Source organism: Poecile atricapillus, chromosome 14, assembly GCF_030490865.1.
Source record: "Poecile atricapillus isolate bPoeAtr1 chromosome 14, bPoeAtr1.hap1, whole genome shotgun sequence".
NCBI classification, from domain to species: Eukaryota; Metazoa; Chordata; class Aves; order Passeriformes; family Paridae; genus Poecile; species Poecile atricapillus.
This window is the reverse complement of record NC_081262.1, coordinates 483737-498235: the sequence shown is the minus strand read 5'-3', so window position 1 is coordinate 498235 and position 14499 is coordinate 483737.

The following is a 14499-nucleotide window of genomic DNA, read 5'->3' as shown; positions in this document are numbered from 1 at the left end:
TCTGTGTGTGTGTAAAGTGCAGGTGCAAGCTCCTGACAAAGGTGTTCTCCAGTTTCAGTTTCTATCTGCCAGACACATTGGAAATGCTTTCCTCTGGCATTCACGCCAAGAGTCGCAGATTGCTTAACCCAGGAGCTCTGAGAATGGAACGGCAAGAGGTGCTCCGCTTACGTCATAAACAGTGCTCCAGAGCGCTTAGCAACGGGCACAACGAAACGTGTCTGTGGGATAGTGACCATTCCCGCCTAGTGCTGGCAATGCACGAGCACTGCCAAAAGGCAAAGGAAGGCGCTTAGCATCCGGCTTGTGTGCAAAGCTTTCAGACTGCCAGAGGACTGCAGCTGTGGTAAGCCCGCTTGCTCATTTGACGTTAGATGTCGCCTGCAAGAACTCCACCCGCATCTGGTTTATGCTGCTACCTGTTGTTAGGCGACAAGAAGGGCACAAGTCGCAAATGCTTTTTCCTGCCTCATTTTGCTAGACCACGCTCTTCTGTGGCTCTTTAGTTCTTGCCAAACTCCTATGTGCGTGCTTCTGCTTCCATCTGACAAGGAGCACAGCCTTCTGACAGCAGCTTTCAACTTGTCTAAGGAAGAGCTTGGCCATTTAGATGTGATGCAAATCTGTGTGTGTGTAAGGTGCAGGTGCAAGCTCCTGACAAAGGTGTTCTCCAGTTTCAGTTTCTATCTGCCAGACACATTGGAAATGTTTTCCTCTGGCATTCGCACCAAGAGTCGCAGAATACTTAACCCAGGAGCTCTGAGAATGGAACGGCAAGAGGTGTTCAGCTTACGTCATAAACAGTGCTGCAGAGCGCTTAGCAACGGGCACAACGAAACGTGTCTGTGGGATAGTGACCATTCCCGCCTAGTGCTGGCAATGCACGAGCACTGCCAAAAGGCAAAGGAAGGCGCTTAGCATCCGGCTGTGCGCAAAGCTTTCAGACTGCCAGAGGACTGCAGCTGTGGTAAGCCCGCTTGCTCATTTGACGTTAGATGTCGCCTGCAAGAACTCCACCCGCATCTGGTTTATGCTGCTACCTGTTGTTAGGCGACAACAAGAGCACATGTAACAAATGCTTTTTCATGACCCGTTTTTCTAGACCACGCTCTTTTGTGGCTCTGTAGTGCTTGCCAAACTGCTATGTGCGTGCTGCTGCTTCCATCTGACAAGGAGCACAGCCTTCTGACAGCAGCTTTCAACTTGTCTAAGGAAGAGCTTGGCCATTTAGATGTGATGCAAATCTGTGTGTGTGTAAGGTGCAGGTGCAAGCTCCTGACAAAGGTGTTCTCCAGTTTCAGTTTCTATCTGCCAGACACATTGGAAATGTTTTCCTCTGGCATTCGCACCAAGAGTCGCAGAATACTTAACCCAGGAGCTCTGAGAATGGAACGGCAAGAGGTGTTCAGCTTACGTCATAAACAGTGCTGCAGAGCGCTTAGCAACGGGCACAACGAAACGTGTCTGTGGGATAGTGACCATTCCCGCCTAGTGCTGGCAATGCACGAGCACTGCCAAAAGGCAAAGGAAGGCGCTTAGCATCCGGCTGTGCGCAAAGCTTTCAGACTGCCAGAGGACTGCAGCTGTGGTAAGCCTGCTTGCTCATTTGATGTTAGATGTCGCCTGCAAGAACTTCACCCGCATCTGGTTTATGCTGCTACTTGTTAGGCGACAAGAAGGGCACAAGTCGCAAATGCTTTTTCCTGCCTCATTTTGCTAGACCACGCTCTTCTGTGGCTCTTTAGTTCTTGCCAAACTGTTATGTGCGTGCTGCTGCTTCCATCTGACAAGGAGCACAGCCTTCTGACAGCAGCTTTCAACTTGTCTAAGGAAGAGCTTGGCCATTTAGATGTGATGCAAATCTGTGTGTGTGTAAGGTGCAGGTGCAAGCTCCTGACAAAGGTGTTCTCCAGTTTCACTTTCTATCTGCCAGACACATTGGAAATGTTTTCCTCTGGCATTCGCACCAAGAGTCGCAGAATACTTTACTGAGGAGCTCTGAGAATGGAACGGCAAGAGGTGTTCCGCTTACGTCATAAACAGTGCTCCAGAGCGCTTAGCAACGGCCACAACGAAACGTGTGTGTGGGATAGTGACCATTCCCGCCTAGTGCTGGCAATGCACGAGCACTGCCAAAAGGCAAAGGAAGGCGCTTAGCATCCGGCTTGTGTGCAAAGCTTTCAGACTGCCAGAGGACTGCAGCTGTGGTAAGCCCGCTTGCTCATTTGACGTTAGATGTCGCCTGCAAGAACTCCACCCGCATCTGGTTTATGCTGCTACCTGTTGTTAGGCGACAAGAAGGGCACAAGTCGCAAATGCTTTTTCCTGCCTCATTTTGCTAGACCACGCTCTTCTGTGGCTCTTTAGTTCTTGCCAAACTCCTATGTGCGTGCTTCTGCTTCCATCTGACAAGGAGCACAGCCTTCTGACAGCAGCTTTCAACTTGTCTAAGGAAGAGCTTGGCCATTTAGATGTGATGCAAATCTGTGTGTGTGTAAGGTGCAGGTGCAAGCTCCTGACAAAGGTGTTCTCCAGTTTCAGTTTCTATCTGCCAGACACATTGGAAATGTTTTCCTCTGGCATTCGCACCAAGAGTCGCAGAATACTTAACCCAGGAGCTCTGAGAATGGAACGGCAAGAGGTGTTCAGCTTACGTCATAAACAGTGCTGCAGAGCGCTTAGCAACGGGCACAACGAAACGTGTCTGTGGGATAGTGACCATTCCCGCCTAGTGCTGGCAATGCACGAGCACTGCCAAAAGGCAAAGGAAGGCGCTTAGCATCCGGCTGTGCGCAAAGCTTTCAGACTGCCAGAGGACTGCAGCTGTGGTAAGCCTGCTTGCTCATTTGATGTTAGATGTCGCCTGCAAGAACTTCACCCGCATCTGGTTTATGCTGCTACTTGTTAGGCGACAAGAAGGGCACAAGTCGCAAATGCTTTTTCCTGCCTCATTTTGCTAGACCACGCTCTTCTGTGGCTCTTTAGTTCTTGCCAAACTGTTATGTGCGTGCTGCTGCTTCCATCTGACAAGGAGCACAGCCTTCTGACAGCAGCTTTCAACTTGTCTAAGGAAGAGCTTGGCCATTTAGATGTGATGCAAATCTGTGTGTGTGTAAGGTGCAGGTGCAAGCTCCTGACAAAGGTGTTCTCCAGTTTCAGTTTCTATCTGCCAGACACATTGGAAATGTTTTCCTCTGGCATTCGCACCAAGAGTCGCAGAATACTTTACTGAGGAGCTCTGAGAATGGAACGGCAAGAGGTGTTCCGCTTACGTCATAAACAGTGCTCCAGAGCGCTTAGCAACGGCCACAACGAAACGTGTGTGTGGGATAGTGACCATTCCCGCCTAGTGCTGGCAATGCACGAGCACTGCCAAAAGGCAAAGGAAGGCGCTTAGCATCCGGCTTGTGTGCAAAGCTTTCAGACTGCCAGAGGACTGCAGCTGTGGTAAGCCCGCTTGCTCATTTGACGTTAGATGTCGCCTGCAAGAACTCCACCCGCATCTGGTTTATGCTGCTACCTGTTGTTAGGCGACAAGAAGGGCACAAGTCGCAAATGCTTTTTCCTGCCTCATTTTGCTAGACCACGCTCTTCTGTGGCTCTTTAGTTCTTGCCAAACTCCTATGTGCGTGCTTCTGCTTCCATCTGACAAGGAGCACAGCCTTCTGACAGCAGCTTTCAACTTGTCTAAGGAAGAGCTTGGCCATTTAGATGTGATGCAAATCTGTGTGTGTGTAAGGTGCAGGTGCAAGCTCCTGACAAAGGTGTTCTCCAGTTTCAGTTTCTATCTGCCAGACACATTGGAAATGTTTTCCTCTGGCATTCGCACCAAGAGTCGCAGAATACTTAACCCAGGAGCTCTGAGAATGGAACGGCAAGAGGTGTTCAGCTTACGTCATAAACAGTGCTGCAGAGCGCTTAGCAACGGGCACAACGAAACGTGTCTGTGGGATAGTGACCATTCCCGCCTAGTGCTGGCAATGCACGAGCACTGCCAAAAGGCAAAGGAAGGCGCTTAGCATCCGGCTGTGCGCAAAGCTTTCAGACTGCCAGAGGACTGCAGCTGTGGTAAGCCCGCTTGCTCATTTGACGTTAGATGTCGCCTGCAAGAACTCCACCCGCATCTGGTTTATGCTGCTACCTGTTGTTAGGCGACAAGAAGGGCAAGAGTCGCGAATGCTTTTTCCTGCCTCATTTTGCTATACCACGCTCTTCTGTGGCTCTTTAGTTCTTGCCAAACTGTTATGTGCGTGCTGCTGCTTCCATCTGACAAGGAGCACAGCCTTCTGACAGCAGCTTTCAACTTGTCTAAGGAAGAGCTTGGCCATTTAGATGTGATGCAAATCTGTGTGTGTGTAAAGTGCAGGTGCAAGCTCCTGACAAAGGTGTTCTCCAGTTTCAGTTTCTATCTGCCAGACACATTGGAAATGCTTTCCTCTGGCATTCACGCCAAGAGTCGCAGATTGCTTAACCCAGGAGCTCTGAGAATGGAACGGCAAGAGGTGCTCCGCTTACGTCATAAACAGTGCTCCAGAGCGCTTAGCAACGGCCACAACGAAACAGTGTGCGGGATAGTGACCATTCCCGCCTAGTGCTGGCAATGCACGAGCACTGCCAAAAGGCAAAGGAAGGCGCTTAGCATCCGGCTTGTGCGCAAAGCTTTCAGACTGCCAGAGGACCGCAGCTGTGGTAAGCCTGCTTGCTCATTTGACGTTAGATGTCGCCTGCAAGAACTTCACCCGCATCTGGTTTATGCTGCTACCTGTTGTTAGGCGACAACAAGAGCACATGTAACAAATGCTTTTTCATGACCCGTTTTGCTAGACCACGCTCTTTTGTGGCTCTGTAGTGCTTGCCAAACTGCTATGTGCGTGCTGCTGCTTCCATCTGACAAGGAGCACAGCCTTCTGACAGCAGCTTTCAACTTGTCTAAGGAAGAGCTTGGCCATTTAGATGTGATGCAAATCTGTGTGTGTGTAAGGTGCAGGTGCAAGCTCCTGACAAAGGTGTTCTCCAGTTTCAGTTTCTATCTGCCAGACACATTGGAAATGTTTTCCTCTGGCATTCGCACCAAGAGTCGCAGAATACTTAACCCAGGAGCTCTGAGAATGGAACGGCAAGAGGTGTTCAGCTTACGTCATAAACAGTGCTCCAGAGCGCTTAGCAACGGGCACAACGAAACGTGTCTGTGGGATAGTGACCATTCCCGCCTAGTGCTGGCAATGCACGAGCACTGCCAAAAGGCAAAGGAAGGCGCTTAGCATCCGGCTGTGCGCAAAGCTTTCAGACTGCCAGAGGACTGCAGCTGTGGTAAGCCCGCTTGCTCATTTGACGTTAGATGTCGCCTGCAAGAACTCCACCCGCATCTGGTTTATGCTGCTACCTGTTGTTAGGCGACAAGAAGGGCAAGAGTCGCGAATGCTTTTTCCTGCCTCATTTTGCTAGACCACGCTCTTCTGTGGCTCTTTAGTTCTTGCCAAACTGTTATGTGCGTGCTGCTGCTTCCATCTGACAAGGAGCACAGCCTTCTGACAGCAGCTTTCAACTTGTCTAAGGAAGAGCTTGGCCATTTAGATGTGATGCAAATCTGTGTGTGTGTAAAGTGCAGGTGCAAGCTCCTGACAAAGGTGTTCTCCAGTTTCAGTTTCTATCTGCCAGACACATTGGAAATGCTTTCCTCTGGCATTCACGCCAAGAGTCGCAGATTGCTTAACCAAGGAGCTCTGAGAATGGAACGGCAAGAGGTGCTCCACTTACGTCATAAACAGTGCTCCAGAGCGCTTAGCAACGGGCACAACGAAACAGTGTGCGGGATAGTGACCATTCCCGCCTAGTGCTGGCAATGCACGAGCACTGCCAAAAGGCAAAGGAAGGCGCTTAGCATCCGGCTTGTGCGCAAAGCTTTCAGACTGCCAGAGGACCGCAGCTGTGGTAAGCCCGCTTGCTCATTTGACGTTAGATGTCGCCTGCAAGAACTTCACCCGCATCTGGTTTATGCTGCTACCTGTTGTTAGGCGACAACAAGAGCACATGTAACAAATGCTTTTTCATGACCCGTTTTGCTAGACCACGCTCTTTTGTGGCTCTGTAGTGCTTGCCAAACTGCTATGTGCGTGCTGCTGCTTCCATCTGACAAGGAGCACAGCCTTCTGACAGCAGCTTTCAACTTGTCTAAGAAAGAGCTTGGCCATTTAGATGTGATGCAAATCTGTGTGTGTGTAAGGTGCAGGTGCAAGCTCCTGACAAAGGTGTTCTCCAGTTTCAGTTTCTATCTGCCAGACACATTGGAAATGTTTTCCTCTGGCATTCGCACCAAGAGTCGCAGAATACTTAACCCAGGAGCTCTGAGAATGGAACGGCAAGAGGTGTTCAGCTTACGTCATAAACAGTGCTCCAGAGCGCTTAGCAACGGGCACAACGAAACGTGTCTGTGGGATAGTGACCATTCCCGCCTAGTGCTGGCAATGCACGAGCACTGCCAAAAGGCAAAGGAAGGCGCTTAGCATCCGGCTGTGCGCAAAGCTTTCAGACTGCCAGAGGACTGCAGCTGTGGTAAGCCTGCTTGCTCATTTGATGTTAGATGTCGCCTGCAAGAACTTCACCCGCATCTGGTTTATGCTGCTACTTGTTAGGCGACAAGAAGGGCACAAGTCGCAAATGCTTTTTCCTGCCTCATTTTGCTAGACCACGCTCTTCTGTGGCTCTTTAGTTCTTGCCAAACTGTTATGTGCGTGCTGCTGCTTCCATCTGACAAGGAGCACAGCCTTCTGACAGCAGCTTTCAACTTGTCTAAGGAAGAGCTTGGCCATTTAGATGTGATGCAAATCTGTGTGTGTGTAAGGTGCAGGTGCAAGCTCCTGACAAAGGTGTTCTCCAGTTTCAGTTTCTATCTGCCAGACACATTGGAAATGTTTTCCTCTGGCATTCGCACCAAGAGTCGCAGAATACTTTACTGAGGAGCTCTGAGAATGGAACGGCAAGAGGTGTTCCGCTTACGTCATAAACAGTGCTCCAGAGCGCTTAGCAACGGGCACAACGAAACGTGTGTGTGGGATAGTGACCATTCCCGCCTAGTGCTGGCAATGCACGAGCACTGCCAAAAGGCAAAGGAAGGCGCTTAGCATCCGGCTGTGCGCAAAGCTTTCAGACTGCCAGAGGACTGCAGCTGTGGTAAGCCCGCTTGCTCATTTGACGTTAGATGTCGCCTGCAAGAACTCCACCCGCATCTGGTTTATGCTGCTACCTGTTGTTAGGCGACAAGAAGGGCAAGAGTCGCGAATGCTTTTTCCTGCCTCATTTTGCTAGACCACGCTCTTCTGTGGCTCTTTAGTTCTTGCCAAACTGTTATGTGCGTGCTGCTGCTTCCATCTGACAAGGAGCACAGCCTTCTGACAGCAGCTTTCAACTTGTCTAAGGAAGAGCTTGGCCATTTAGATGTGATGCAAATCTGTGTGTGTGTAAAGTGCAGGTGCAAGCTCCTGACAAAGGTGTTCTCCAGTTTCAGTTTCTATCTGCCAGACACATTGGAAATGCTTTCCTCTGGCATTCACGCCAAGAGTCGCAGATTGCTTAACCCAGGAGCTCTGAGAATGGAACGGCAAGAGGTGCTCCGCTTACGTCATAAACAGTGCTCCAGAGCGCTTAGCAACGGCCACAACGAAACAGTGTGCGGGATAGTGACCATTCCCGCCTAGTGCTGGCAATGCACGAGCACTGCCAAAAGGCAAAGGAAGGCGCTTAGCATCCGGCTTGTGCGCAAAGCTTTCAGACTGCCAGAGGACTGTAGCTGTGGTAAGCCCGCTTGCTCATTTGACGTTAGATGTCGCCTGCAAGAACTTCACCCGCATCTGGTTTATGCTGCTACCTGTTGTTAGACGACAACAAGAGCACATGTAACAAATGCTTTTTCCTGACCCGTTTTGCTAGACCACGCTCTTTTGTGGCTCTGTAGTGCTTGCCAAACTGCTATGTGCATGTTGCTGCTTCCATCTGACAAGGAGCACAGCCGTCTGACAGCAGCTTTCAACTTGTCTAAGGAAGAGCTTGGCCATTTAGATGTGATGCAAATCTGTGTGTGTGTAAGGTGCAGGTGCAAGCTCCTGACAAAGGTGTTCTCCAGTTTCAGTTTCTATCTGCCAGACACATTGGAAATGTTTTCCTCTGGCATTTGCGCCAAGAGTTGCAGAATACTTAACTCAGGAGCTCTGAGAATGGAACGGCAAGAGGTGTTCAGCTTACGTCATAAACAGTGCTCCAGAGCGCTTAGCAACGGGCACAACGAAACGTGTCTGTGGGATAGTGACCATTCCCGCCTAGTGCTGGCAATTCACGAGCACTGCCAAAAGGCAAAGGAAGGCGCTTAGCATCCGGCTGTGCGCAAAGCTTTCAGACTGCCAGAGGACTGTAGCTGTGGTAAGCCCGCTTGCTCATTTGACGTTAGATGTCGCCTGCAAGGACTCCACCCGCATCTGGTTTATGCTGCTACCTGTTGTTAGGCGACAAGAAGGGCACAAGTCGCGAATGCTTTTTCCTGCCTCATTTTGCTAGACCACGCTCTTCTGTGGCTCTTTAGTTCTTGCCAAACTGTTATGTGCGTGCTGCTGCTTCCATCTGACAAGGAGCACAGCCTTCTGACAGCAGCTTTCAACTTGCCTAAGAAAGAGCTTGGCCATTTAGATGTGATGCAAATCTGTGTGTGTGTAAAGTGCAGGTGCAAGCTCCTGACAAAGGTGTTCTCCAGTTTCAGTTTCTATCTGCCAGACACATTGGAAATGTTTTCCTCCGGCATTCACGCCAAGAGTCGCAGATTGCTTAACCCAGGAGCTCTGAGAATGGAACGGCAAGAGGTGCTCCGCTTACGTCATAAACAGTGCTCCAGAGCGCTTAGCAACAGGCACAACGAAACGTGTCTGTGGGATAGTGACCATTCCCGCCTAGTGCTGGCAATGCACGAGCACTGCCAAAAGGCAAAGGAAGGCGCTTAGCATCCGGCTGTGCGCAAAGCTTTCAGACTGCCAGAGGACTGCAGCTGTGGTAAGCCCGCTTGCTCATTTGACGTTAGATGTCGCCTGCAAGAACTCCACCCGCATCTGGTTTATGCTGCTACCTGTTGTTAGGCGACAAGAAGGGCAAGAGTCGCGAATGCTTTTTCCTGCCTCATTTTGCTAGACCACGCTCTTCTGTGGCTCTTTAGTTCTTGCCAAACTGTTATGTGCGTGCTGCTGCTTCCATCTGACAAGGAGCACAGCCTTCTGACAGCAGCTTTCAACTTGTCTAAGGAAGAGCTTGGCCATTTAGATGTGATGCAAATCTGTGTGTGTGTAAAGTGCAGGTGCAAGCTCCTGACAAAGGTGTTCTCCAGTTTCAGTTTCTATCTGCCAGACACATTGGAAATGCTTTCCTCTGGCATTCACGCCAAGAGTCGCAGATTGCTTAACCCAGGAGCTCTGAGAATGGAACGGCAAGAGGTGCTCCACTTACGTCATAAACAGTGCTCCAGAGCGCTTAGCAACGGGCACAACGAAACAGTGTGCGGGATAGTGACCATTCCCGCCTAGTGCTGGCAATGCACGAGCACTGCCAAAAGGCAAAGGAAGGCGCTTAGCATCCGGCTTGTGCGCAAAGCTTTCAGACTGCCAGAGGACCGCAGCTGTGGTAAGCCCGCTTGCTCATTTGACGTTAGATGTCGCCTGCAAGAACTTCACCCGCATCTGGTTTATGCTGCTACCTGTTGTTAGGCGACAAAAAGAGCACATGTAACAAATGCTTTTTCATGACCCGTTTTGCTAGACCATGCTCTTTTGTGGCTCTGTAGTGCTTGCCAAACTGCTATGTGCGTGCTGCTGCTTCCATCTGACAAGGAGCACAGCCTTCTGACAGCAGCTTTCAACTTGTCTAAGAAAGAGCTTGGCCATTTAGATGTGATGCAAATCTGTGTGTGTGTAAGGTGCAGGTGCAAGCTCCTGACAAAGGTGTTCTCCAGTTTCACTTTCTATCTGCCAGACACATTGGAAATGTTTTCCTCTGGCATTCGCACCAAGAGTCGCAGAATACTTAACCCAGGAGCTCTGAGAATGGAACGGCAAGAGGTGTTCAGCTTACGTCATAAACAGTGCTCCAGAGCGCTTAGCAACGGGCACAACGAAACGTGTCTGTGGGATAGTGACCATTCCCGCCTAGTGCTGGCAATGCACGAGCACTGCCAAAAGGCAAAGGAAGGCGCTTAGCATCCGGCTGTGCGCAAAGCTTTCAGACTGCCAGAGGACTGCAGCTGTGGTAAGCCTGCTTGCTCATTTGATGTTAGATGTCGCCTGCAAGAACTTCACCCGCATCTGGTTTATGCTGCTACTTGTTAGGCGACAAGAAGGGCACAAGTCGCAAATGCTTTTTCCTGCCTCATTTTGCTAGACCACGCTCTTCTGTGGCTCTTTAGTTCTTGCCAAACTGTTATGTGCGTGCTGCTGCTTCCATCTGACAAGGAGCACAGCCTTCTGACAGCAGCTTTCAACTTGTCTAAGGAAGAGCTTGGCCATTTAGATGTGATGCAAATCTGTGTGTGTGTAAGGTGCAGGTGCAAGCTCCTGACAAAGGTGTTCTCCAGTTTCAGTTTCTATCTGCCAGACACATTGGAAATGTTTTCCTCTGGCATTCGCACCAAGAGTCGCAGAATACTTTACTGAGGAGCTCTGAGAATGGAACGGCAAGAGGTGTTCCGCTTACGTCATAAACAGTGCTCCAGAGCGCTTAGCAACGGGCACAACGAAACGTGTGTGTGGGATAGTGACCATTCCCGCCTAGTGCTGGCAATGCACGAGCACTGCCAAAAGGCAAAGGAAGGCGCTTAGCATCCGGCTGTGCGCAAAGCTTTCAGACTGCCAGAGGACTGCAGCTGTGGTAAGCCCGCTTGCTCATTTGACGTTAGATGTCGCCTGCAAGAACTCCACCCGCATCTGGTTTATGCTGCTACCTGTTGTTAGGCGACAAGAAGGGCAAGAGTCGCGAATGCTTTTTCCTGCCTCATTTTGCTAGACCACGCTCTTCTGTGGCTCTTTAGTTCTTGCCAAACTGTTATGTGCGTGCTGCTGCTTCCATCTGACAAGGAGCACAGCCTTCTGACAGCAGCTTTCAACTTGTCTAAGGAAGAGCTTGGCCATTTAGATGTGATGCAAATCTGTGTGTGTGTAAAGTGCAGGTGCAAGCTCCTGACAAAGGTGTTCTCCAGTTTCACTTTCTATCTGCCAGACACATTGGAAATGTTTTCCTCCGGCATTCACGCCAAGAGTCGCAGATTGCTTAACCCAGGAGCTCTGAGAATGGAACGGCAAGAGGTGCTCCGCTTACGTCATAAACAGTGCTCCAGAGCGCTTAGCAACAGGCACAACGAAACGTGTCTGTGGGATAGTGACCATTCCCGCCTAGTGCTGGCAATGCACGAGCACTGCCAAAAGGCAAAGGAAGGCGCTTAGCATCCGGCTTGTGTGCAAAGCTTTCAGACTGCCAGAGGACTGCAGCTGTGGTAAGCCCGCTTGCTCATTTGACGTTAGATGTCGCCTGCAAGAACTCCACCCGCATCTGGTTTATGCTGCTACCTGTTGTTAGGCGACAAGAAGGGCACAAGTCGCAAATGCTTTTTCCTGCCTCATTTTGCTAGACCACGCTCTTCTGTGGCTCTTTAGTTCTTGCCAAACTCCTATGTGCGTGCTTCTGCTTCCATCTGACAAGGAGCACAGCCTTCTGACAGCAGCTTTCAACTTGTCTAAGGAAGAGCTTGGCCATTTAGATGTGATGCAAATCTGTGTGTGTGTAAGGTGCAGGTGCAAGCTCCTGACAAAGGTGTTCTCCAGTTTCAGTTTCTATCTGCCAGACACATTGGAAATGTTTTCCTCTGGCATTCGCACCAAGAGTCGCAGAATACTTAACCCAGGAGCTCTGAGAATGGAACGGCAAGAGGTGTTCAGCTTACGTCATAAACAGTGCTGCAGAGCGCTTAGCAACGGGCACAACGAAACGTGTCTGTGGGATAGTGACCATTCCCGCCTAGTGCTGGCAATGCACGAGCACTGCCAAAAGGCAAAGGAAGGCGCTTAGCATCCGGCTGTGCGCAAAGCTTTCAGACTGCCAGAGGACTGCAGCTGTGGTAAGCCCGCTTGCTCATTTGACGTTAGATGTCGCCTGCAAGAACTCCACCCGCATCTGGTTTATGCTGCTACCTGTTGTTAGGCGACAAGAAGGGCAAGAGTCGCGAATGCTTTTTCCTGCCTCATTTTGCTAGACCACGCTCTTCTGTGGCTCTTTAGTTCTTGCCAAACTGTTATGTGCGTGCTGCTGCTTCCATCTGACAAGGAGCACAGCCTTCTGACAGCAGCTTTCAACTTGTCTAAGGAAGAGCTTGGCCATTTAGATGTGATGCAAATCTGTGTGTGTGTAAAGTGCAGGTGCAAGCTCCTGACAAAGGTGTTCTCCAGTTTCAGTTTCTATCTTCCAGACACATTGGAAATGCTTTCCTCTGGCATTCACGCCAAGAGTCGCAGATTGCTTAACCCAGGAGCTCTGAGAATGGAACGGCAAGAGGTGCTCCGCTTACGTCATAAACAGTGCTCCAGAGCGCTTAGCAACGGCCACAACGAAACAGTGTGCGGGATAGTGACCATTCCCGCCTAGTGCTGGCAATGCACGAGCACTGCCAAAAGGCAAAGGAAATCGCTTAGCATCCGGCTTGTGCGCAAAGCTTTCAGACTGCCAGAGGACCGCAGCTGTGGTAAGCCCGCTTGCTCATTTGACGTTAGATGTCGCCTGCAAGAACTTCACCCGCATCTGGTTTATGCTGCTACCTGTTGTTAGGCGACAACAAGAGCACATGTAACAAATGCTTTTTCATGACCCGTTTTGCTAGACCACGCTCTTTTGTGGCTCTGTAGTGCTTGCCAAACTGCTATGTGCGTGCTGCTGCTTCCATCTGACAAGGAGCACAGCCTTCTGACAGCAGCTTTCAACTTGTCTAAGGAAGAGCTTGGCCATTTAGATGTGATGCAAATCTGTGTGTGTGTAAGGTGCAGGTGCAAGCTCCTGACAAAGGTGTTCTCCAGTTTCAGTTTCTATCTGCCAGACACATTGGAAATGTTTTCCTCTGGCATTCGCACCAAGAGTCGCAGAATACTTAACCCAGGAGCTCTGAGAATGGAACGGCAAGAGGTGTTCAGCTTACGTCATAAACAGTGCTCCAGAGCGCTTAGCAACGGGCACAACGAAACGTGTCTGTGGGATAGTGACCATTCCCGCCTAGTGCTGGCAATGCACGAGCACTGCCAAAAGGCAAAGGAAGGCGCTTAGCATCCGGCTGTGCGCAAAGCTTTCAGACTGCCAGAGGACTGCAGCTGTGGTAAGCCCGCTTGCTCATTTGACGTTAGATGTCGCCTGCAAGAACTCCACCCGCATCTGGTTTATGCTGCTACCTGTTGTTAGGCGACAAGAAGGGCAAGAGTCGCGAATGCTTTTTCCTGCCTCATTTTGCTAGACCACGCTCTTCTGTGGCTCTTTAGTTCTTGCCAAACTGTTATGTGCGTGCTGCTGCTTCCATCTGACAAGGAGCACAGCCTTCTGACAGCAGCTTTCAACTTGTCTAAGGAAGAGCTTGGCCATTTAGATGTGATGCAAATCTGTGTGTGTGTAAAGTGCAGGTGCAAGCTCCTGACAAAGGTGTTCTCCAGTTTCAGTTTCTATCTTCCAGACACATTGGAAATGCTTTCCTCTGGCATTCACGCCAAGAGTCGCAGATTGCTTAACCCAGGAGCTCTGAGAATGGAACGGCAAGAGGTGCTCCGCTTACGTCATAAACAGTGCTCCAGAGCGCTTAGCAACGGCCACAACGAAACAGTGTGCGGGATAGTGACCATTCCCGCCTAGTGCTGGCAATGCACGAGCACTGCCAAAAGGCAAAGGAAGGCGCTTAGCATCCGGCTTGTGCGCAAAGCTTTCAGACTGCCAGAGGACCGCAGCTGTGGTAAGCCCGCTTGCTCATTTGACGTTAGATGTCGCCTGCAAGAACTTCACCCGCATCTGGTTTATGCTGCTACCTGTTGTTAGGCGACAACAAGAGCACATGTAACAAATGCTTTTTCATGACCCGTTTTGCTAGACCACGCTCTTTTGTGGCTCTGTAGTGCTTGCCAAACTGCTATGTGCGTGCTGCTTCTTCCATCTGACAAGGAGCACAGCCTTCTGACAGCAGCTTTCAACTTGTCTAAGGAAGAGCTTGGCCATTTAGATGTGATGCAAATCTGTGTGTGTGTAAGGTGCAGGTGCAAGCTCCTGACAAAGGTGTTCTCCAGTTTCAGTTTCTATCTGCCAGACACATTGGAAATGTTTTCCTCTGGCATTCGCACCAAGAGTCGCAGAATACTTTACTGAGGAGCTCTGAGAATGGAACGGCAAGAGGTGTTCAGCTTACGTCATAAACAGTGCTCCAGAGCGCTTAGCAACGGGCACAACGAAACGTGTCTG